This window comes from Panthera pardus, unplaced genomic scaffold (genome assembly GCF_024362965.1).
Source record: "Panthera pardus isolate Hobbes unplaced genomic scaffold, ASM2436296v1 HiC_scaffold_15, whole genome shotgun sequence".
NCBI classification, from domain to species: Eukaryota; Metazoa; Chordata; class Mammalia; order Carnivora; family Felidae; genus Panthera; species Panthera pardus.
The window spans coordinates 55,353,750-55,377,256 of NW_026526710.1; the positions used below are offsets into that span (position 1 = coordinate 55,353,750).

At 38.0% G+C, this 23,507-nt stretch overlaps 1 pseudogene; it reads right to left on the reverse strand.

Annotated features, from left to right (window-relative positions):
- Positions 1-15,999: 15,999 nt before the first annotated feature.
- LOC109276505 (axonemal dynein light intermediate polypeptide 1-like) lies at positions 16,000-16,941 on the reverse strand (annotated as a pseudogene).
- Positions 16,942-23,507: the final 6,566 nt, after the last annotated feature.

Sequence of the window (23,507 nt, forward strand, 5' to 3'; positions counted from 1 at the left end):
TTTCAAAGGCCTGCTGAAGTTACATATATCAAATGACAAGAAAATAACATCTAGCAGAAGGAAACCTCATCTGTTTCTTATCTTTTTTTTTTTTAAGAGTAAGGGAATTTTATTTTTCGTCAGAAGCTGCTCAACAGAGCTACCTATTAGGTCATATGTTCACCCCTAAACCAATCACTAGCAAGTGTAATCAAATTACAATGCTTAAAGAACTTATAATAGTGTAATCTTCCTTAAGGGGCAGGTAGTTGCACAAACATGGAATTCTTTTGAGAAAGTGAGATAGGAAAATGAGCATTGGCATTGGCAAACAACAGTATTTGCTCCAGATGTAAAGTGGCTTGATCTAAATGGGATTCACTAGTCATGTAGCCTATCATACACAGGTACTATCATTATAAAACATAAAATTTAAAACAAAACACAACAAAAACTGTTGGGGGATTACTTACTGAGTAGATGAGCACTTCTTCCCAGATGAGCTTGTCTTCCAACTTGTGATCTGATCTCTGAAACACCATCTAATATTTGGTGTTACATGGTAACAACATGAAACCTGAGACCATGGTTTGGAGCTGTCTACTTGAATCTCTCATGATTATTCTTATTTTTTTTAGTATATTTATTTATTTTGAGGAAGAGCATACACGCAAGCAGGGAAGCAGCAAGGAGAGAGGAAGAGAGAGAATCCCAAGCAGGTTCTGCACTGTCAGCACTGAGCCTGATGCAGAGCTTGATCGCATGAAGTGTGAGATCGTGAGCTGAGCAGAAATCAAGAGTCAGATGCTTAACCGATTGACCCACCCAGGTGCCCTCATGATCATTCTTAAAAGAATAACTCAAAATCTTTGTTTTCTGGTTTACTATAGTGACAAAAGCCAAAAGAAAAATAATTCAACCCTGGGAAAAGACAAATATTTCAGTAAGTTGGAAATTGAAACTTCATACTAGCCATCTCAAAACTCGTTAATTTCACAGAAACAGGTTTTTAAAAAAGTGCTATGGTGCTATGCAGAAATATTGGAAATTAATCTTGGTACCTGGCAAATTTGGGACTTACTGAATCCCCTTTGGAGGCTCTTATATAATCATTATCAATGATGAAAATTAATAGCAGTCTACCACTACATTCACAGGCAAGACCACATAGGCCTTGGATTCCTGATGACCAAGTGTTCATCTCATACCATTAGACTAAGAGGTCTGGCCAACTGGAATTCTGGACTAAGACCAAAGACTATACTATGCCTTGGGAAAAATAATACCAGCTAAGGTATTTTGATATGCAGTATAACTGACAAATAATGCTTTTATCTGTGATTGTTCATATGTGTTTGTATGTGTTCTAATTATTCTCTTTTTACTACACAAAAGATGTATTGGTAGCTAGATTTACTATGTAGTCCACAGCTTACAGATGATCTGGTAACATCTGGGTGGGATTATGATGGAATTAGAAGAGAAATGTACAACATATGGAGACTGTGGATTCCAACACAAATAGCATTTAAAGGAGCCTGTAATATTCCCTGTGGATAAAGTAAACCAAGATGTCTTTGAATTGCGTCCCTGCTGGAAGGTGATGATTGTGTTTGTGTTTCTTCTCATGGATCATGTTAGACAGAAACATCCTTGAAACTGTACATGTAGCAAGATGGCAGCCATGCCATGAAGGGGAGAATACCTACATTACCACTCTAGAGAAAGAATCAGGGAGCTAGAAGGCTGGGATAGCAGAAGAGCAGAGGCAAGCTGGAGCTGTCTCAGGAAATTAGCACCTATGGTCAGCACACTATACCCACTATCTCTTTCTTTCTGAACATGCCATATCCACAGACCAGTGCTTGGGAAAATAGATACTGAAGTGTTCTTCAAGCACTACTGATTGAATCAGGATCAGATGTCCCTGTGAGTCAAAGGAACTGGGTAGATACTACATGGTGAAGAATAGTGTATTCAGTCATAAATGACTCTACCCAATAAGGTTAATACTAATTAAATAGGCCAATCAGATTAGCTTCTTCTGTAATTTGTACTGAAGTATGGAGAGTTTTTAATAGTCAGGAAATGGACACAAACGCAACAGAAATGAATGCACAATGAATAAAGTAAAGTTCCTTTGCCCACTTTGCCTTTGGGATGGGCATTGTGTTGGAACTGAGATCAAGAATGGATTGTTAACCAGAGACTTCATTTACATACCTTCGTTAGTAAATACAAACAAAGAGATACAGAGGACAGTGAATTTACATTTTGATGGGGACAAAAAAAAAAAAAAAGGTCTGCAAATAAATCCCCTGTATAAAAATGGTCACATTAGAACAGCTATATTAAACTGTGTATATCAAAATGCCCTGGATGATACTTCATTCTGTCATTTAGCAAGAGACTGCTATGGATAAGTAACTGAATCTAGGGCAAAATACAAAATATTGGTGAGAGACTGACCCTTCATTTAGTGGACACATATATTTACATATATCTGTTTGTGTATGTTTATGTACATATTTATACTTATATCATTTAGCAAGTAGTTAACCAGAGAAAATTACCTACTCTCATAACACGTTGCCAAGAGTTTTAGGGGATATAGAAAGAAAAATTATGTCCTCTAACCTCTTTCCTTAAGGCTATTTAGATCACACATATCACAAAAAAAGAAAAAAAAATCAAGGCAAACCTAGGTCAGTGCATGGATTTGAAGTCATCAAACTATATGATCAGAGATGCTTAGATTTAGAAGAAAATGTAGAGGTCATATTAATACATATACATGGAATGAATAATGGGTTTAATGCATGAAAGAACCAATGAATCTAATAAGAACCCTCCTGAATTGCCTAGTATATTGCCTTGAATTGTTATTTACTTTTCATGTGTATTAATTAACACATCTGTACCCTTCTCTCAGTGTTTGCATCATGACTTGTGTGTGGGACATTGTTAAGAAGTCCTTGGTACATCTTTATTGAATTTATACTGTCAGAAGATAACTGTGCTAAATGGGGAGGGATGGATATTCATTTCGTTTTCATCAATCAGTCAAAAAGCCTTGTGGAATATTTAATGATCAATAAATGTGCAAGATAGTATAGGATAAAATGTATATTCATGAATAAACACCAAGTCATTCAGAAAAGCAAATCTGTAAATTCATAAAAAAATAACCTATACTATAAATATCTTTTGGAGAATGGTGATTTCTTACCATTTTTGTTGTGGATAGGATTCTCCCAGTATAGACAAAAAAAAATGAATTACCACAAAATAAAATATTTCTTCCTAATTTCACTGACTTCAATACCTTCCTTTTAATATTCACCTTCCTAAAATGCCCTATCCAAGTTGGATACACTTGGAAAATTGTTCATCATACTCTTTTCTATGGATTCCATGTCAGTTTTCTCTCTGTCTCTGTCTCTGTCTCTGTCTCTGTCTCTCTCTTTCTCTCTTTTTCCTGTCTCTATGACTCCTCCTCCAGCTCCCTTCACAGGGATTGCTTAAAATTCTCCTACCTGTGTCAAACTCCCTGAGGTCAAGAACTGTTTCTTGGTTTTGGTTTTTGTTGTTTTTATTTTTGGGGTTTTTTTTGGTTTGTTTTTATTGTTTTTGTTTTTGTTTTTTACTACTGTGTCCCAGGGGCCCACCACAAGGTGGCCCTCATTTAGGAGCTCGATGCATATATTTTAGTAAAATGTAGGGAAAGACTATGCTTTTGGTCTTGATCTCCTTCTTGAGCTCCAGACTTGATGCATGGACCAATGCCCAGCATGGACATCATCAGACTCCTCAATCAAGATTTCCAAAACTCAAAATTCATCTTCCATTCAAAATAAATCCACATATTTTTCATCACTACAGATATCCCAATAACTGAATCTCTAGACTATTGATACTTCTGACCAGAAAAGACTAAAATTATACAGAGGACTGCCAGTGACCTATCATATAATACCTCAGATTTTTCTAAGTAGAGACTTAACAATGAGTATCCCCCCTTAGAGTCAGTATATTTACATGACCTACCTAGGTTGATTCTAGGTCCTTCTCTCAACTTCACAAGAGGCATCTGAAAATTGTTCTTACAAAAATACTCTATAAACTCTTTAATGTCAAAAATCTGTTGCTACTTAATGTAGTTCTTACTGACCTGGAAATGAAAATCATTTAAAAATCATTTGGAGAGTTTTCAAGATTTCCAGCAACAAAGCATGCACTATTTTTCTGACATGGCACAGGACATTAGAAAATACTTTTGCACAAAACTTTGAATTTTTTGGCCCAAAGAAAAGAAAATACCCCAGAAACAAATAAGATGTGTCACAATAATCCATGATTTACAATCCCTTTCCCGGATCGCCTGTTGCCCTTAGCAATCCCTAAAGCAGAAACAAACAAAACAAATCCTTTCAGCATATCTTCATGAAACTGTCTGGGATGTGACAAAACTTTGAGAAACAGTTTTGTGATAATGGTTTTGCACTTTATTGGTACTTCTCCAGAGGAGGTGGTGAATGGCTGCTTTCAAATACATAGAGCTATCAAAGGCTAAAGTCAATAAAAACCTCTGTAGAATAATTGGAGAAGGAAGAAAAAAGGGGGGGGGGGGAAAGCATCAAAGGAATGAAAAGGAAAGAAGGACCTATAAATATAAAAGCCTAAGGAGTATATTTTGGGAAAACAGATGATGCAAAACAAAATTGGGAATAGTTATTGGAGGACCAAGGAAGGCAAATAAAACAATGAGATATATGAGGCCTGTCCTCCTGCCTCAAGTCTAGCTCATCAAACAGTTTTTCATTCCATTTCGTATAGATGAGTTTCATCTGACTACTGCCAACAGAAAGTGCTTGGATTTTCTGACTTTTTTTTTCACTGTCAAAGAAAATAATAGATTGATAAGATGCAAAAGCAACTAATATAACATCCTCTTCAAGAATGAGAAAAAATACAAATTGAGTTGTGTTAATGAATGAACCTACTTTTCATGTTCTCGAAACTAAGAGTAACACCGGTGGTAATAATAAAGTACAATATTACATTTTTAAAAATCTTGTCTGGGTTACAGAAGGCCAGAATTTTTTGAAAGAATTGTACTTAATTTTACCATGGATGGTATTACGCAATTAAAAGAACTTGGAACTAATCTTCCACCTCTGGGAATACCTGAGTGACAAATTACCAAAGAATGTCCCCGGAGAATTAGCTTTGTTGTACAAATGTGCACAGAGGTGGGAGATACCCTCCATCTGGAAAGAATAACTCACGTGAAGTGAGAGGGCAAGTTTTCAAGTCAGAAAAATCAAGGAGTCTGTGTATGATCTTCAAAGCAGATTGGCTTAGTAGGGACAGGCTAGAAGATGCCAGCCAATGTGAACACATAGCCAGTCAGAGACCTGGCTAGGACTCCAGTTTGAAGTCAAATTTTAGAAGCCTAGAATTATAGAAGGATAAAAGAGCCCACATAAATGTGAAACACAGTGATTCTGACCTCTTCAAGGGATCAGAAAAAATAATCTTGAACCATGGAAAGTGAATGCATTGGGGATAGAGGAAAGAAACGATTTGATAATCTAGAGAGATCAGGTGAGCTGGAAATCTGGGAGTAGAATTTCAACAGAAATAAAAATGATGAATGATTCAATCCTTAGGTTCATTTTTGGCTCTGGCATCAACCAGTTTTGTGACTTTGAACAAGTTCTATAACCTCCTGGTATTCAGTTTACTCAACACTAACAGAAGAGGACAGGACTAAATGTTTTCAAAGCCCTGCCCTACTCAGAGACACTATCATTTTCTATTCATGATAGTGTTTGCAATTATATGGTGCTCTGCACCTCCAAAATGTATTTATGTGATAGTGTTTGTTCTTTGAAACAATCCTATGTAGTAGCTCATATAGAAAACACTATAGCTCATTTTAAAGATAAGGAAATGAAGCTTTAGAAAGGTAAGATGACTTTCTCAAGGTTGCTTAGCTAATTAGCCTCAGTGCAAAGACTAGAAATGTTGGCCTGCTGTACTTGTAACTACTTCACGTTATGCCTTTCAGCAACATTGTTAAAGCTTTATGTAAGGAAAACAATTTTCTTACTTGCATTTTCTTCAATTGCCTTATGTCAAAAGGGGTTAGGAACTTCCGGAGAAAATAGGGGGAAAAAGGTCAGGTTTGGAAAAAGAAAGCCTGTAGGTTTGTATATTGAAAGAAAATATAAACAAAGTTAAACAAACAATTATTCAGCAAAATTGTACTGAGAATCAGCAATGTGCAAGGTCCTGTGTAGGATGCTTTGAGAGATACAAAGAGTTTTAAAAGGCAACATATGTAGGGCACCTGGGTGGCTCAGCCAGTTAAGCATTCAGCTCAGGTCATGATCTCATGGTTTGTAAATTAGAGCCTAGCATCAGTCACTGTGCTGACAGTGTGGAGCCTGCTTGGGATTCTCGCTCTCCCGCTCTCTCTCTGGCCCTCTCCGCTCACTCCCTCTGTCTCTCTCTCAAAAATAAATAAATAAATAAATAAATAAACTTAAAAAATTTTTAATAAAAAGAAAAGGCAATATATTTGCCCAGATAGGGTTTCTATAATCTGGTAGAAACATCAGACATGTCTAAAGGAAATCCTGTTATAAAACATAGCGCATAATGTACGGTTGAAGTCATATATTTCTTAGAAATTTCAGAATAGGTTCAATCGAAGTCCAGTTATGGACAAATCAGGGGAAATCTGAAAACTTGGTATTTGAATTTGGAAATAAAGTGGTACATCTTGAGAAAATTTGAAGATTAGAAATCTACCAAATTAAGCAATGCATGTTGGTTAATGTAGGAAACTAGAAATGAGTAAAAAAGGTAGAGTTTAGTTTGCAGCTAACTATACAGTGGTGGCCTCATAAGAACACATCACATTACACTGCTTCCATCTTTCCTCGCCTCCCTTCCTCTTTCCTTCACCTTTATTCTTTGTCTTAAGTTCTGCTTTCAATGGACCCAAGATAAGATAATAACCTGTGTTTAATGATCCAGAACATCATAAAGGAAAAAGTGTGAGAGTAGAATGTTTAGTGAAATAAGGTACACTCTACTATAAGAGATTCTCAAAAAAATCTTATATTAATATAAAATATTATGGGTTCATCGAACTAGGTAAATTCGTCAGCGTAGTATAATTCTTCCTCAGTTGATAATATGTAGGAAGTCTCAACAAAACTATAGATGTTTTAGGCATGCACAAACCTCTTAACAAACATTTGTAACACTAGTTATAAACCTAAATATTACATGAGAAAAATACACGAAGAGCATAGCATAGTTATTCTTATGTCAATGTGTATATATTTTTATTTTAAAGAAATAATTGAGTGAAATAGAAATGCTTGCAGTGTAGGGATGCCCTGGGATTGATACACGATTTTATTATCTGACATGTATTGAAAAGAACAACGAATTAGGGTCAGCACTCCTAGCTTCAGATTCCAGCACTGTCAAGATTTAGCCCTTTAAACTGGAATCAGTCATTTCACTTTCTGGACCTCAGTCAAATGAGCAAGTTGGAGGAGTCACAATTTGCAAATTATGTGCTACAAAGCAAAGTCCAAAGAGATGATCTTTGGGAAAAACGTTCTGTGATAAAATATATTGAAGAAACACTCATATGTTATCTCCAATTTGTAGATTCTCAAGACATAATGCATATTAAATGCCCAGAAAAGCCCTATAGTAATCTTTTTAATTCCATTATAGAATTTTCCAAATATAACATATTTGGGAATTTGTTGGTCCATTGAATATGAACATTCTTCTGACATAGTTTTCCATGGATCTAATTTTTGGAAATGCAGGAATGTCAGTGGAGATTTAAAATCCTAAGATGCTACTGAATACTATGATCTCATTAGAAGGATTGAACTAGGATTTGAAATCCCACACACCAACCCCTACCCAGCATCACAGAAAGTGTCTAGACATAAGCAGGGAACCCCTGAGACTGAGGACTCGGGAAGAAAGAAACAAAAAAAAAGTTACTTCCTCCTGTGGAAGAGGTGAAATCGAGTTTTGATTAACCAAAAGACAAAGTATGGCAGGAGGTCGCAGATTCAGATGTGAAAAGGAGCTAGTGATGCATCTTCTGATCATATGGAGCAGGGTTTTTCCAAGTCAGCACTATTGACACATGGGCTGGATTATTTTGTCATTGTGGGGAGGAGGTCCTGTGCACTTTGACATACTTACTAGCATCCCTGGCCTCTACCCACTGGGGTTAGCAATGCAGAGGCAATCTTGAGGAAAATCCCACATCCCCTACATGGGCACACACACACACAAAATACATAATAGATATCCGGAGAAAATGAGAAGCCAGGAATTAGGAGACAAGAAATGGGGTAAAAGAGGAAAGAATTCAAGGACAAGAGAGGATGAAGAGATAAAATGACAAAACGGGGCAGGGAAGATAAGAAGGGAAGAAGGAGAAAAGGAAAGATGCTTGTGATTATTTCAACTCCATAGTGGAGGGAGATGAAGTATGCTGCTGGCTGAGGTCCCGTCTATAGGCAGTGTGAGTTTTGAAGACAGAAAAGACCTGATTTTATTCATAGTTCTGTATCTCTTATGTCATCTTAAGTAGTTCAGTGAACCCAAGCTTCTGCTTCTTGTCCATAAAATGTGGATTACAGTGTTGTAGGTTTGTTTTATGAACTAGAGAGAATGTGTGTAATGAGCTTAGGACCTTGCTAAGAATTTAATAAATGGTAGCTGCTTTTATTATTGCTATTTTTTCCTTAGGACCTAATCATGTGGTATCTTTTTTGTCAATTAACTTCATACATCTCTTGTTCTTACTCTTACGTTTCATTAGCCAGTCTGTGCTAGATTATGCTGCCATAATAAACAACTTTAAAACCTCAGAGGCTTAAATGACACCCTACTTCATGTCTATTTTATATCAGTGACATCCCGGCTCTCATTCGTCCTTGCTCACAGACTAGGCTGATGGAGTCTCCATCATGTGGAAGGTCAATGGGTACCATGGCAGCAGAGGAACTGTGTGGCAGCTTTTAAACACTTCCCCAAGTAGTGACACACATCACCGCTGCTCGTGTTTCTTTGACTAAAGCAAGACACATGGCCATATGGCCAACTCCAAGGCAGCAGTGAATGTAACTCTGCCGTATGCTCAAAAAAGGAGACATTATGAAAGCTAGCAAAACTACCAATCAAGTGTCCACATTGATCAAACAGATCACAGCACCTATCTCATAGAGTTGTTACAAACATTACAGTGGTTGCAATGCCTGAGTGGCTCAGTTGGTTAAGCTCCCGATTCCTGATATCGGCTCAGGACATGATCTCATGGTTCATGAGATAGAGCCCAGTAGTAGGCTCTGCTGACAGCACAGAGCCTGCTTGGAATTCTCTCTCTCCCTCTCTCTCTCTCTCTCTCTCTCTCTCTCTCTCTGCACCTCTGCAACTCACATATGCTCGCTCTCCCTCCCTTTCAAGATAAATAAGTAAACATTAAAAAATAAAATAAAAATTACAGTGGCCAATACATGTTGAACTTTTAGAACAATGTTTAGCATATGGTAATCATGCCATCGTTGCTAGATATTGAGATCTATTGTTGTTGGAAACCCTTCCAAGACCGGAGCCATGGTTTGTGCTGCCTTGCCACCCCATCTGCACTGTCTCTGGTGCCTTGCACCATCTTGTTACTCAATAAATATTTGTTGAAATGAATTGGATAGTGTTCCAGCAACAAGGCTGAGACCACCCACCAGCTGGCAGACCAACCACATGTAGGTTTATCAATTCCATTCCCCCTGCCAAACACCAGTGCACTTCACTAAGCATCCCTCAGCTGTGATTCTCCATTTTGGCAACTTAATGGACCTTAATGTAAATGTTCCCAGCCACATAAAACATGTTGAGAAGTATACAGTTTTCTCACTATTGACCACCAGCCGCCATCACACTATGCACATACAGTGTACTCCTCCCCAACACCTTTCTTAGAAACATCACAATGGTCAGCACACAGGATATCAGTGGTACATTTTAATGACGATTGGAAAAGAAAAATAAAACAATAAACAAACTTTAAAAACAAGGGTCTGCATCCTGATATATAAATACTCTTTGGCTTGAGCTCGGTAGAAGGTCTCTACCTATCTGGAGACTAAATGAATTCTGTTAAATATAAGGCCATTGGAGGGGTGCCTGGGTGGCTCAGTCGGTTAAGCAGCCGACTTCGGCTCAGGTCATGATCTCACGGTCCGTGGGTTCGAGCCCCATGTCGGGCTCTGTGCTGACAGCTCAGAGCCTGGAGCCTGTTTCAGATTCTGTGTCTCCCTCTCTCTGACCCTCCCCCGTTCATGCTCTGTCTCTCTCTGTCTCAAAAGTAAATAAATGTTAAAAAAAAAAAATAAAAAAAAATATAAGGCCATTGGAGAGAAAAATGCAGTAGAAAAAAAATGTAACTGAGTTGAAGTCTTCTCTTGGCCACCCTCATGAGAAACCCTGAGCATTCTACTTAATTTTTTTTGGTTATTAGTTTATGTACCTATGAAACAGGGAAAATAGTTTGTAGGATCTCCTTCTAAGTGCTGATAAAAGAAATTGACAATAAGAAATATGAAAATTCTGTGAATACATAAAAATGATTATGCAAATATCAGATACTATCCATAAAAATATTTTATTTTTATTTTTGGTATTCTCTTTATTTCTTGACCTTTCTGTATCTGATTTCAATCAATGTTCTCCTATTGGGCTGCCCACTCTTCCCTGTAAGTCCTGTGTAATGAGTAGCAAGTTAAGGCAGAAGAAGAGCAAGCTGACCTCAGCCATGTCCTGAACAGATGCTGTTCAGTGAGTTTGTGCTTAACCCTGAGATCTTGATAATGACAGAGAGGATCATTTCAATCTGTTTAGATTTCTCTAACTTGATAAAAATTGATTGAGAACCACCAAATCCGATAGGTAAATGGAGAACTAAATGGAATGTATGCGGCATGAAGAAGTATGTGCATGTAAATGCAGAGGCTGTGAGAGGGGCTGGGAGACAGGAGGCAGTTATGCTTTACCAGACTTTCACATAAAACCCCCATTTAGAACAATGCACTTGAGGAAGTGACAGATATAACAATATTCCTTATTAAGGTTATTGTCTATTTGCTGCTTTTTTTGGGGGGTGTCCTTTTTTCTTACCTAATAAATGAAGGAAAGAAAGGATAAAAGAAAGGAGGGAGAGACAAGTAAAATGCAAAAACATTGATTAAAGACCTACTTTGTTTCCAGCAAGAGGTCAAATAATTTATATATGTGCATTTAACAACCCAACAATACTGGAAGAACCATTATTATTGGCATCTGCCAGATGAAAAAATGGTTAACAGGTGAACCATTTTAACTCATGTGGCTATCACATGGCTTTTAAGCAACAGGTGTCTATTTGATTTCAGACTATCTTTGTTAATGTATTGACATATTAACAACACGAATGATTTGAATGGTGCTGTTGGAACCACTCAGGTGGTTATTTAAATTTGAACTAGTTAAAATTAAGTAAAATTAAGAATGCAGTCCCACATTTCTTAAATTAATTTCTTAAATTAGCCACATTTCAAGGGCTCAGTCACCACATGGGCCAAAGGGCTACTGAAATGGACAGCAGAAATATAGAACATTTCAATCATTTCAAAAATTTCCATTGGCCAGAGCTGTTTTAAAATGTGGGCTTTTCATGGGTCAGAAATAACCTATCTCTGTTGATTTTCATGAGGCTTATTACTCTACATGCATGGTGATTTCTGACTCTTCTTTGAGGAAAATATTTCACTAGACAAAAATGCCAATCAATCTTTGATTATTTTAACACAGAAGAAAATAAATTCCATGAGGTTCAAGTCTAAATTCTCGGTAGACCTTTGCAAAGTGATTGGTGAAATTTATGGGCACAGCTGGTTTGCAGTTGTAAAACCCTATATTTTTTAATGCAAAATGGCATCTGTGCCTGCTAATTGGATACTTAGGCATACACACAATAAATTGCCTGGGAATTAGAAAGGTGTATTTCTTAAGTCCTGCCCACATCTTGCCATTTTGAGAATCATTGCAGGGATTCATTTTTCCTCCTTGTTATTCTTGTAGGGGAGGTGGAAAAAAGCCTTCTCCTTGTTATAAATATCGCCCGTTGGGAATACATCCTTCCTCCTCCTAATCCAGCTTTAATCCTTCCACGCTCTGAACTAAGAAACCACTGTCTGTTGTGGTAGCTGCCATTCTAAATAAGTTTGAGCTCTGTGATCATTGCCACCTGTCTGGTGAGAAAGGAAAAATCAAACTTCTAAATGCTACAGGCATCCCTGTCTTAGGAGTTGGATTCAAATGTTACACTGAGGCCATAGAAAAGCAGTCAAGATAAAACCTTGCCTAGCCTGTGTTTGAACATTTTAGTTCTAATGCGAGTATTCTCAAGTTTGCAGTGCAATGGCAACAATAGAATCTAGGGATATTCTGTTACAAGTTTCATGCAAAAGTTTATTAAATTTGCTCTCATAATTATTGTAAGCCCTAGAAAAGATGACTTGAGCTCCGGAGCCTATACTTCTCTCACCTGAGCAGATTGCTTTATCATTCTTCCGTGCACTGGTAATTTCCATTAGAAAGCTTGCTAACCTGGTATTGACAATTACAAGCCATAATCAGAAGGTGAAAAAGGCTCACCCACTCTGATCTGTGGTAAAGCCGATACCAGCTATCTGGGAAGAAAAGAAACACAAGAAAGTAAACACCGAATTGCTGGTATATCTGCCCTCTTTATGTGAGCACGACAAAGTGTGAAACATGAATGCAGAGAAAGAGAATGATTTTCAGAGATTTAATCCCCTTAGAATAGAAAGCTTTGGTTGCCGTTTAAGGAGCCTTTTCACCTCAAGGTCACAGCTTGAATCTCATCTGGATTTATGTATAGTGTTCGCATTCAATTATTTTTGAGCTCTTTCTGCAGTATTGCCTCCTTGCGTTGCATATATTGTTTATGCCCATTGGCCCTTTTGCACATTTGTCCTGCTCATTCTTGTCTGGTTAATATGCCCTGATCTTTTAAATTGGCTGATTGGGCTGTGATGGATGGGTTATCCTCCTTCCTCCTTTCTTCACCTAGATATAATCAAGTTGAAATCAGACTTCCTGGCCCTCGATGCTCAATGGGGGAAAAAAGCGGGCAGCTCTGGTAATTGGATAGTGCTTGGTGGACCTCCGCCCTTGGAAATATAGGTTCTGTTCTGCTATTTCTAGCCAGTGTATAAGTATCAAAATAAAGAAAATCAATTGACTATGGAGAAAATTACTCACTTAGAAAAATCACTATATATATACATATATATCACTATATATATGTGTGTATGTATATATGTGTGTGTGTGTATATATATATATGTATATATGTGTGTGTGTATATATGTATATATGTATTTGTGTGTGTGCATATGAAGAGATGGCCTACATATACTTATTTTAAGGATAACAGTAATTTTAATTAATAAACATTAATTAGGAACTTATTATGTAAAAGGTATTATGTAAAACTTATTATGTAAAACATACTACCAGGAACTATAGCTGATAAAAAGATTAAGTGCCATACCTTCCCTTAATTAACTTATTTAATAGAAAGAAATATATATTTGTGCAAAATAAAAATTAGGGCACAGAGCAACATGATGACAAACAAGAAATATATAATAAATCTTTCAGACTCACGGTGACAGAGGAATATTGTGGTCTGGGTTGATTAAGGAAGACTTCATACTGGAGGTAGGTCACAGAGAATATATAGCACAAGAATTAGATAGGCAGAAAAATTAAATTGTAGGGCATTCTAGAAAGTTAGAAGCTGAGAGTATGTATAGTGTGAGCTGTGGACAAGGTGAAATGATTGGCATGGAGCATGATCCCTTAGAAGACATATTGGAGAGATTGGAGAAAAAGTGAAGCACCACTTTTTTCTTTCACACATGCCTAATCAATTCTTCCTTTCTTTGTACTCATTTCCGTGCTCCTCCTACTAATGAGAGACAGCAGACCTAGGGCTGTAGGACTGTCCTACAGAATCTACAATCCCTTAGCCCTGAAATGCAGGGATGACCATTGAAGGCTGCAAGATGAGGAGCCCAGCTTAGAATTCCAGCAGGAGAAGAAAACCTAGCTTAACAGTGCTCAAATTGTGGTTTGGGGCTTTAACATTTTTCTTTCCTTTTCTTTTAGAGCCATCAATTGCCTTCTACAGACATTGAATTCACTTACAAAGTTAGAACAGAGAAATAAAGTGGAATGCAATGATCAGGAAATTCCATTTGTTTTTTTCTCCCTTTCATCATTTTGTTGAATGTGTGCAGAACTATATGAGGTTATTCATTTGTACCCAAGCAGGAATATAGGATTTGCCATATTGGATCAGCCCATTGGTCCATCAATGTTGTATTCTCACAGCCTCTGGCACCAGATGATACATGAAGCACCAGAGGAGAGCAAACTCCCCCCTCCCCCACATACACACACACAAGGCAGAGAGTCAATTGTGCAGTGCAATATATGGGGTAGAAGTCTTAGCTGCTTGGGATTGGACTATATAAATAGAATATGGATTTAAAGATGTCTACATAGGGCAGACGCTGCATCAGTTGAGGACCAATGTAGGCAGTTCTTACCTTTAGAAACTGTGTCCAATGTCTTCCCGCTCACTTTCAATTATAAGAACTATTATTTATCTCACAATAATAAATTGGAATAGTGGAATCAAACAGCCTCATTCCAGAAAGATGAAGACAACACTGTATGATAACTGACACATGGCTGCTTTCTCTCTGGTGAAAGCATAAATGCAGTCAAAACTGGAATTTAACATAATACCTCAGAATCTGACCCCTCTTCCTTTGGTAATTATTCAAATGGGTTCACAGTCTGTTCAATTACTTAGCCTATTCACTCATTCACTCATCAGGAAAGGACTGTGTTGTGTGGAAATCTTCTTTCCAGTGTGAAGGGAGCTACAAGGAAGGCCTCCAAGGCTCAGTATAGTTGGGGAGTTGAGGTATGATGTGTCATCATAATGCAGGTGAGAGTATGGGCTATGTCGCAGGTGTGGCCAGCTGAAATAACACATGCATTCAGAGAAGAAAGGGACCGATTCTAAATGATACAAGAAGGAACAAGCTTTATGCTGATATTTTCTTCCTGAAGGAGAATCTGCACACAACATAAAACAATCAGACATTCTTCAGAATACAATATTTGTGCAAAGTAAAAAATATTCTTAGTTTTATCAGTAAATTGTAGGGTGGGAATTGTGTTCAACTATAGATAGATTTCCCGATCTATATAATTTTGCAAAATTATTTCTAGTTTTATTTAGGATTTTCAACCTGAAGCCCCACCCAGACCTGTTGATAGTGATTCTAATAATGATGGCAGAGTCAGCTACAGAATCTCTGGGGCTCAGTATAAAATGAAACTAGAGGGACCCCAGTTCAAAAAGCAGAGCAAAAAGTATCCATTAAAGATAATCAAATATAAAGCTTTTCTCTTTACTCCATGGTCTCTCCTTCAACCTGTCATGGTGTGTTTAATTTGCTATTTAATGTCATCCTAATTAGTGAAAAATTAAATTTAAATTATTTGCATGACTTTTACTGTTCATCTTTCTATTGCAGAATGCCAGTTTTAAATGCATGTACATGGGGCGCCTGGGTGGCTCAGTCAGTTGAGCGTCCAACTTTGGCTCAGGTCATGATCTCACGGTTCGTGAGTTCGAGCCCCGCGTTGGGCTGTGTGCTCACAGCTCAGAGCCTGGAGCCTGCTTCGGATTCTGCATCTTCCTCTCTCTCTGCCCTTCCCCTGCTCATGCTCTGTCTCTCTCTGTCTCAGAAATAAATAAACATCAAAAAAAAAATTAAATGCATGTACAAAGGCACTTGGGTGTGGAATCACCAAACTTGCACAATTCATAATCTAAGCTCATATACCCATCTATATTTTGGTCTTACCAGAACAGTGGGTCCTACACAAAACTAAATTATTTGCATTTCACTTTCTTTTTTCAGGAAACTAGCTTTTTTATTACAAGAGGCTTATGATGGGGTAACAGTGCTTGCTGAGACCCATATGGAAATTTTTGCTTCTTTGGTGCAATAATGCCTTCCCCCGTGGACCTTCAGCTGGGGATTTGTCTGCTTAGCTTGAAGGATGGAATCTCCTCTTTGTGCTTCTTCACCTGTTTCCTTTCGCTCTCCCGCTTCTCAGTGGCCTTACACTTGGCCTTCTGCTCCTTCGTTTGCTTCTCCAAACTTCTTTTCCGTTTGTAAGTCTGCACCTTTCCTCTCCATGTCTGACCTCCCCTGTCGGGCCTGCGGCTCCTTCCTCGTGCCACATGCCACACTGCTCTCATACAAGACCTTGGTAGGCGGCCATGGTCATGCAGATGTCATCCTGGACTCACAGCGAAGGCAGTCCCCTCTCTGCACAGTTGACTATGACCGCCTGGATCAGCTCTTCAAAACACTGCGAGCAGAGCTCCCTGCGCACCGGGTAGATGCTGGTGCCCCTTGCCTGCCACTGCTGCAGCTTCAGGTCCGGCCACTCCTGGAGGTGCACCTTTAATCTCCATGTCTGACACCTGCTGGACTCATGGCTGCAGCCACCCACTCCCTTGGGGACAGGACGCTATTCAAGATTTCTTCTGCTCACTTGGTAGGATCTGGGACACAGGAAGCATGTCTTTGTTGACTGTGAGATTGGATCCGAGGGTCCAGGCTGCTGGGGGGGGCTGCCTTTCAGTGGCCGTGCTTTGGGGCTCCTTTTCTCTGTGTTCAGCTCCCGACACTCTCTGCTCTCAAACTTGAGCAGAGAGTCTGCAGGGGGGATTACGGGCGGCGATGCATTTCACTTTTTGATATTCATATGTTCTACCCATTCAATACTCTACCTTCAGCTTAATGATAAGTAAGAAATAATTGAAAAGAAAAGAACTGTGGGTTGCCTTATCTTTTCCTTTCCTTCTAAGGTGTATTTTCAGTGTAAGCGGTTAGCTAACACACAGGGAAGTAACTTGAGTAAGAAAGGATATAATAGAGATCCTGGAATGTTCATGATTCTTAGGCTGCAATTGTCTTCATTCCTCATTCAAAGCAAAGTCTGGTTCAAATGGAAAGCATGATCTCTTGGGGAAAGTGTGGCCTTACTTAGCCATAGATGTAACAAATTTACCTTGTACTTTTGAGTCTTACTGAATTCAAATTCACTTTGAGTCCATCAGAATTCTGAGCTCCTGGTAACTTGTAAATTTTAAATGTAAATGGTTGGCAAGTGATGTTGGTAATAATGCATATTTCAAGTATTTACTCTGCTCACATGCATGCCCTAATGCCCCACTGAACTTCACTTATAAAATACAAGTTCAAAGATAAAATTATTAAGAAATTCAAGATGATGACAGGAGCATTAAACCAAATACAGAGCCCCTTTAAGACAGAGCTCTGTGCAACTGCACAGGCCCAATCCCATGAAGTTGGCCTTAATAATAATAATATTAAATGTCTAACATTTACTGTACAGGGCTATGTGATAAAGCTACCTTGTATATCTTATATCTTTAATTTTTATAACAGCTCTATTTGATGTAGGAGAAAATTGAGATTTTGATATATTAAGCAATGACGTTCTAGGTTCTTTATATTGAAAGCGTCATTCTCTGGACCATCATAAGATGAGGTTTGTTGGGAATGAAAAATTCTGGGCCCTATCACAGACCTGCTGAATCAGAATCTGCACTTTCAAGAGCATCTCTGGTGATTAGTGTACACATTAAAGTTTGACAAGCACTGTCTGAGTCACTCTGATGACAAACAGAAGGGGCCATGATATGTATCAAATCCTATCTGACTTCAGACCTTAAATATGAAACCAATACCCTACTGTCTTATATAATCCAAATTTCTGATGATAGGCCCCAGTCATGTGTATTAAAAGACAAATCTAAATTCCAAGTGGACTGTGATCTGCACCATTGGCAATAACCACTGGCCTGGAAATTTCTACCATGCCTTCCAGTTTTATAAACTATGGTAACTTTATAAATCATATTCTTATGGAACACTAGAATAGTGTTGAGGAATACAGAGTAAGGGATATGTTTCTGAGGTTAATGTAAAAGGCCCTAAGAGAAGATAAGTTTTGAGCTGGGTTATTTAGCTTGGACAAGAGAAGTTGGGAAAGATACTTGCAAAACACCTTTGCAAAATGTGCAGTGCTATGCTCAATGAGCGCTGATCAGTTAGGTTCCTAACTTCATAGAGCTCTGCAAACCTCTAGAGGGACAAATATACCTCTTCTCCCTAACTCAAATCAATCCATATGTAGGGAGAGAAATTTTGCTAGAGGAAGTTAATTCACCTCAATTCAATTATATTTTATTCAAATAGATATTGGGTTGCATATATATTAAATGCAGAGCACTGTGTTTAGTGCCATAGAGAATAATAGAGATGCAAGACACAGAACCATCATCAACGAGCCTCTGCTCTAGCAGACATTTAGTTATTCAACAAATACTCTATAATGCATAAGAGCTTTAGTGATATTAACTCATTTAATCCTCATAATATTCTTATAAAGAATGTACTCTTTTCACCATCCACATCTTGTAAATAAGGAAACTAAGGCACAAAGAGGTCAAGTACTTGACCCAAATTCACACACTGGTGGGGACTGGATTTGAATTCCATCCACCTGTTTCCAGAATCAATCAGAAAATGTTTATAACTGCTTAATTGCTATTCTAGGCTGCCTCTAAGCCATATTCACAATTTATTATGAAACAAAATAAAACTACAAGAGCATTGTAGGGCGGGAGGAAGGACAAGTTTGATACAAAATTTTAACCTGATTGACTAAAAATATGCGATGACAAGAATTGAGATGTAAAGGACTAAGAGTGACCATGTTTGTTTTTTAAACAGGTATAAAACTATGTAATTTGAATATAAAATATTTTCTCTTGAAATAAAATAATATGAACTATGAAGATGACCCTATTTCCTGGTGTGTGTGTGTAACATCTATGCTTTTATATTTGTCGAATGACTTTGTCACCAATTTCAACTGATATGCCTCATTTTTAACTCCTAGCTCTTTATTTACTAAATAGAATAAGAGATACTCAACTCTCTAAAGTTCATTTTAGATGTTGTTCGGTCTAGTTACATAAATTGCAAATACACAATTATAAATCAAAACAAAGAGTACATTTTATTGTCAGAACCCCAGGCACTGGGCATGTGACTCTGACTTCTTGTGCTGATTTTCAAGGAAGGAACTTGATATGGTAAAGTAGCTGTCAATGATGTGACTTGTGTCACCCTAAAAGTACAAGTAAACGTCACTCTTCTCCAGAAGAGTAAAATATAGACTAAGTAGATAGTGGAATAAAATATTCAAGGACACCATTTTGTTTTAGTTTGCCTTTCAAGTAAGTAGAAGGGCCCTTGATTACCATCTGTTGTGGATTGAATAGTGTACCAGCAAATTCATGTCAGCCTGAAACCACAGAATGTGACCTTATTTGGAAATAGGCTCTTCACAGATGTAATTAGTTAGGATGAGGTCATACTGGATTAAAGTGGGTCCTAAATCCAATATGATGTGTTCTTCCTAATGTGACAAACATGCATAGAGGAAACACCATGTTCTAATGTGTGCTAATGCAACATTTGTGCAACGTGGCAAAGACACACATAGAGAAAACATCAGGTGAAGACAGAGGCAAAGATTGGAGTGATGCATCTATAAACCAAAGAATGCTGAGGGTTGTCAGAAACCCCAAGAAACTAGGATGCAGGCACGGTAAAGATTCTCCATCTCATCCCCCAAGAAGAAACAAGCCATGCTGACACTTTGATTTCAAATGTCTAGCCTCCAGAAATGTGAGAGAATCAATTTCGCTTGTTTTAATTCAGCCATCCAGTTTGTGGTGTTTGGTCACAGCAATCCTAGGAAATTAAGAGAGTATATCTTAGTTGGTTAGTATTGAGCATTGATGAGATTGCTGAATTTGGTTTGCCTGCGGTCCAAGGAAGGTATGTTTCATGAAGTCAGTGGTTTATTTTATACTACTCAGTCCATTTCTTATGGAAAAATATATTGTGCTTGGTTATAATTAAAAAGACAAGCAAACAAAACAAAACAAGATTCTAAATGATGGACTGATATGTTAATTGAATATGGAGCCCAACATTAAGAAAATATTTATGAGAAAATCAAAGGGATTCCACTAGGACCATGACATATTTTATAGAAGTGGTATGTAAGGGTATCATTTAGTTGCATGAGTGGATGAATTACAGAGGATTATAAAATGCACATTAGAAGTTTGATCATCCTGGGGCACCTGGGTGGCTCAGTTGGTTAAGAGTCCGACTTCGGCTCAGGTCGTGATCTCGCAGTTTGTGGGTTCAAGCCCTGCATCTGGCTCTGTGCTGACAGCTCAGAGCCAGGAGCCTGCTTCAGATTCTGTGTCTCCCTCTTTCTATGCCCCTCGCCTGCTCATACTCTGTCTCTCTCTCTCTCTCTCTCTCTCAAAAATAAATAAACATTGAAAAAAATATTTAAAAAAAAGAAAGTTTGATCATACATAAAATCCAAAAATGTTTGTAATTGTGTCTAGTTTATCATTGTTATTGTTTATTTTCCTATGCTGGTTAGCACAGAAATTCTCTAAAGGTAAAGTACCTGTATGCTTTTTTCAAGAAGAGTAGGACAAGGGGACAGAAGGAAGGCGGGTATATGTGTGTGTGTGTGTGTGTGTGTGTGTGTGTGTGTGAGAGAGAGAGAGAGAGAGAGAGAGAGAGAGAGAGAGAGAGAGAAAGAGAGAGAGAGAGAAAGAGAGAGAGAGAGAAAGAGAGAGAGAGAGAGAGAGTTGTGAGCCTGACAAAGGACTCAAGTCTTAATATTAAATTCCACTGGGATTCTCTCATCTCCAGGTCACCAGATGGCATGTTGCTTGCCTAGGAGTAACTAATTTTTCTATCTACCTTGTCTTCATCTTCTGTGCTTTCCTCACTTCCTTTCCCATTCACCATACTATTGACAAAAAAAAAAAATTTTCTAATTCACTTTTCTGTATAGCTCTTTTTTTTAATGTTTATATATTTTTGAGACAGAGAAAGACAGAGTGCAAGCAGGGTAGGGGCAGAGAGAGAGAGGGAGACACAGAATCCGAAGCAGGCTCCAGGCTTTGAGCTTTCAGCACAAAGCCTGACGCGGGGCTCAAACTCATGAACTGTGGAGATCATGACCTGAGCCAAAGTCAGAGGCTCAACCAACTGAGCCACACAGGAGCCTCTCTGTCTAGCTGTGTATTGACTCCTAGTAAGATCATAAATCTTATCTTTGGCAAAAATTTAAAATTAAAAAAAAAAACAGAGTTTCCAGAACAGAGACTAAGATGATTGCTGAATTTTGAAGGAAAGATATGGACTTTATTTATTTCTCTTCCAAAAGTTCACCTTCATGTAGTATGTGTGTGGTGTGTGTGTGTGTGTGTGTGTGTGTGTGTGTAGATAGAGAGAGAAGTGTGGAGAGAATGAGGGAGGGAGACAGCGGGGGTGGGGAGAGAGAATCCAGGAACTAGGAAAAGTTGGAGTCAAATGTACAGAACAAGCCATGTTTGTTCAGAGCCATATTACAGAACTAACCATGCTGGGAATCACCATCTAGTGGATATCTTTGCAAATATCTTTGTAACATTTCTCTCCTTTAAACCGATCTACTGAAACATTTTTATCTTCTTATTCCTATGACGAAAGAAAAGAAAAACTCAATCATCAAGTCTCTTTTTTGGCAAAAATAACTGTAATGAATAAAGAAATGTGTAACTATTGTAGGACAATCATGAAACTCCACCACACAACAGAAAATCTGCCTGTGAAAACAATGTTCTTCTCTCCTCTCGTTACACAAAGGTCTGCAGTCAGCTTTCCAGCTGTAATTCTCTCCGACACTGAGGATATTAAGAGTGTGAAGAAAATGCTCGAGTAGATTATAAATAATAGTGTGAGACACAGCAAATTATATTTTCTAACAATTGGCATTACGTTTTTGGATGTAAAGGGGAAACAAAGAATGAAAGCAAAGAAAATGTTAATGTAGGGAATCTGGAATTTCACATCACTTCTTAGTAGTGGGAGTGGTACAAAGAAATAGAAAACAGAGACAGGGACAAGGAGAGAGAAGGAGAAGAAGGAAAGAGAGAGGGAGGAAAGGAAGGAGGTAGAGAGAAAGAGAATAGAGGAAAGAAAGAAAGAAGAAAGAGAGGAAGGAAAAAAGTAAACCAATGCTCATTCATGGGTTGGTCCTGATACCACATCAAGCATCTGAATAAAATGGACTAAAGGACAGAGAAATGCAGCTGGACCTGTAGAGATAAGGGTGTGTCTGTCACCCAGGGGAAGTAATTCCAGTTTCCATGGAATGAGTAATTGCAAATATTACTTCTCCTTGAAAATAAAGAGAAGACAATCATATGTGTTTATTGCATATTCACTGTCTTTGTATCTTTGTACTTTATATAAAATTATTCTAATGCAAATTCATAACCATCAGTCCTGTAAAGACTGAGAGAGATCTAGGTTCTGTCCTTAATTGGCCTATTACATTGTTGACCAAACTTCTCTGAAGCAGCTTTGCCTCCCTGCCTACTTCACTTGATTTGGGGGATTATCTAACAAGATATTACATGAGAAAGCAATTTTTTAAATCTAAAACATGATTCCTCTTGGGATTTCAACACATCTTGAGAGATAGCTGTTTGGGAGGATATTCCTCTTTTAACAAAAGAGAAAAGGCATTACTTTTTTATGGAGGCATTGTGAAGTGAAGTGTTAAAGCAGGAACATAAAAAATTTAAAGCCTGAAAACACACTACAAAGGAGAAAAAGGGTGTTTTTGTGAGCCGAGGTTGAGAATTATTTATCTAGATTGTTTGTCTACATAGTCAAACCTGACCAAACAAGGACTTTGCTTATTGCAGTTTACCTTGATGCTACCAGAAGCTGAAATGCACACTAAACAGGGATGGACCCCGAATCATATAAATATGTCCAATAGGGATAAATATTCACTCCAGTTGACTCCTAAGGTTAAAGGAAAAAGGAAGAGAAGAAGCAAAGGATAGATCAGGAGTCAAGAAAGAAAGAATGATGGAGAAAAAGGAAGTCCGGATAATAAGGAAAAGGAGGGACACAAGAAAAAATGAGTGGAAAGGCCAAGGGAGAGAAGGAAGATGAGGTTATGCCAGAATAAGAACTAAGAATAAAGACTGAGAGAAAAAGTGAGAGATTATTTAGCAAACCTATGTAAACATGTTCTCAGAATAGTTAAGTATCAAACTTGACTTATTTGCAAATTTGCCTCCAGCAGAGCCTACCATTCACTGTGAGACCCTCTTAAGTTTT